Raw genomic sequence first — 3120 nt, forward strand, 5'->3', positions numbered from 1 at the left:
CCATTTAGTTGTTTCATTTCCTCCAATATTCTCATAACAAACCATTTCAGAAGAATTAGGTGCTGGTAAAACAGTACGAAAGATAATTATAGGGAGGGAAAGCAGCAAGGAGAACACCCAGATGCCAACACAGACAAATTTGACCCAGTGCCGCTTCTCAGTAACTTGACGAGTAGCATAAACTATTGCCAAGTAGCGGTCAATGCTGATGAAGGCCAACAGGAGGATACCACTGTAGAAATTGATTTCCTTCAGGGCTGAGATGATTTTACACATGGCAGTGCCAAAGATCCATTCATGAGCACGGAAGATGGCCCAGATGGGCAAGGTGAGAGCAAACAGGAGATCGGCAATGGCTAAGTTCAGAAGGTACACATCTGTTACAGGCCTCTTTCCTTTGATATAGGTGACCACCAGAACCACCAAGGAGTTTCCTATCAGGCTGACTAAGCATACAAGGCAATAGAGGAATGCCACAAAGTAGCTGATCACAAATGATGCTCTACCAGCTCTGCAGGGTTCTGGTACACTGCTAGGGTTGGCTGTGTAGTCATAAGTGTAATTATAATCATTAAAGAGGTCAGCCAGATCCCCTTCAAAGGTCAACCCTTCAGCCATCCTCAATGTATTGGGCCTGGGTAGAGTGACAAACAAAACAGACAGTCAATGAACAAATTAATTAAAATTATAGGATAGTTATATTAAGTCCAGGCTGAATCACCACTTTGCACTGTCAGTGCAGAAAGTGAGGATCATAAAACTTCATTTAACCTCCTTCCTTGTTTCCTAGAAACTGCCAAGCTACAATTTTTAAGTCCTTCGATCAGTTGCTGTTGTTACTGCCAATAGAAGGCACAGTGATGTGGCTAGTATATTTGATACCCAGTGTGCATAATTTTAAAATACTCCCTTCTCTGTTCACCAGTCTTTTCTGGGACTGGTGGAGCTGCTGTCCAGGTGGCAAAGGGAGACAACTGTCTTTACAGCCCAGCCAACAGAGCTGCCAGACCCAGAAGTAAGCCCATTCCCACCAATAAGCTTGCTGGTGTGGGTGGGATGTTCCTGCTGCCCACTGCCTTTTCCAGGTCTGGCAGAGCTCTTCGGTGAGCTGAAGGAAGAGGAGACTCTCTATACCACCCAACCAGTAGAGCTGTCAGGCCTGAAACGCAGTCCAGTTCCACCAACACACTGAGTGACACCACATTGGAGGTGTCACCTGCTGTGGTCTGAAACCCCCCCACCACCTTCCTAGTGATGCCCCTGGGGAGGCACTCTTAGCACCCAAAGAGCCACATGGAGATCCTCTTTCCTGTAAATCTCCCAAACTCTATTCCCTTTACCAGAGACAGAGATTTAATTGTAAAGTCGAAGGCTTTCATGGCCGGCATCTATAGTTTTTTGTGGGTCTTTCGGGCTATGCAGACATGTTCTAGCAGAGTTTCTTTCTGACGTTTCGCCAGCATCTGTGGCTGGCATCTTCAGAGAATGCTTTGCCTGGAAAAATTGGATGTATATATACTGTGTGAGCCTGGGAATGCAGGAGTGATTTGCATGTGTATTGTTCTGTGTTGGTGGCTGGCCTCAGGCTGGGAGGCTAATGCAAAAGAAGATTAATGTCTGCTAATTGGTGATCAGGGGCTTTCCCAGCAGATAATGATCACCAATTAGCAGACACTAATCCTCTTTTGCATTAGCCTCCCAGGCTGAGGCCAGCCATCAACACAGAACAATACACATGCAAACCACTCCTGCATTCCCAGGCTCTATATATACACCCAATTTTTCCAGGCAAAGCATTCTCTGAAGATGCCAGCCACAGATGCTGGCGAAACGTCAGAAAGAAACTCTGCTAGAACATGGCCACATAGCCCGAAAAGCCCACAAAAAACTAGAGATTTAATTGTCCCAGGTGTTCAACTGAATTATACCCTCCACCCCACCCAAATGTGGGTACCCTCAACTAATTGATTTTGACATCCTATACTGTATGGATCCACCTCCCTCCTTAGATTGCAAAAATACCTCCAGGGATATTTCATTTAAAGGAAAGAAAAATACATTCAATACAAGGGTCCTGGGTGTTACAAACAATTATACAGTGTGCAAATGCAAGGAATTGCTTCCTTGGATATTATCTTTCACTTGCAGAAAATAACTCATCTCACAGTCAAAGGGGTTTTCAAAACACCAAAAAATAAGATGTGCAGGAGGAAATTTCCTATTTCATCTACCTAAATGTTTCAGTTATTCATACCTCTTTGGAGTTCAGTCTTCAGATCTTCCAGCTGTAAGGATGGCAATGCCTTCCTTTGTCACTTCCTTGGCCATTCCCTTCTCTGCCCTGTCACTCTCTCTCTCTCTCAAAAGAGAGAGTGAGTAAGAAAGAGGAAAAAGCCTTTAATTTACCAAAAAGAAAAGAAGAGCTTGAAGCCACTTTCTCTGAAATCCAGTCACTTCCTCCTTTCTATTTCCTTTTTGTAAGCTGATTTCTGTTATCTTAACCCTTTGCATGATTCTTACCTGGCTATCCAGTTAAAAGGTGAGATCATGTTACCTGCTTCATGTTTAATTACAAATAACAATCATAAAAGGATCAAACTTATTTTTAAATGTGTTAAAAGAAAAATCTTTATTTTATGTCCTTACAAAGAATGAGCATTTTTAAAACATGTTTTTGAATCCTGCTGATGAGAACAATGTGTCATTGTTCAGTCATGACTGCAACTATAAAACTCAGAATAACAGGGTGATCATCTAATTCATTTCCCAACAATTTCACAAGACCCATTGCCAAAAATAGTGTGTCTTATCATTCAGATGATAGTGTTTAGTGTGGAAAAAAAACCTGCCAGAAGTGTCCAGACAAATTTCAGCAGAGAGAACTGCTCCATGACTCTGATACTATGAGCTCTGCAGTGCATCCCATTTCTGCTGTGGAATAGATTGCATTAATGAATCTGGAGAGGGGGGGCCCCCAGAACATGCACACTGATGTTTTTGAGCTTGACTACTTTTGGTTGTGGTAGTCATGTCACACAATCCAGGGAACATGGGGTTGGGATTTATTGAGCCTTGTCAGTAAAACAAATGTGCACCTTCTATGGACAGGTAGACATCTAT

The 3120-nt window shown here is 42.9% G+C and overlaps 1 pseudogene; it reads right to left on the minus strand.

The window, feature by feature from the left end:
• Window positions 1–2354, minus strand: part of LOC121926059 — a 2677-nt pseudogene extending 323 nt beyond the window's left edge.
• Between the last annotated feature and the right edge of the window lie 766 nt (window positions 2355–3120).

Source organism: Sceloporus undulatus, chromosome 1, assembly GCF_019175285.1.
Source record: "Sceloporus undulatus isolate JIND9_A2432 ecotype Alabama chromosome 1, SceUnd_v1.1, whole genome shotgun sequence".
Taxonomy (NCBI): Eukaryota; Metazoa; Chordata; class Lepidosauria; order Squamata; family Phrynosomatidae; genus Sceloporus; species Sceloporus undulatus.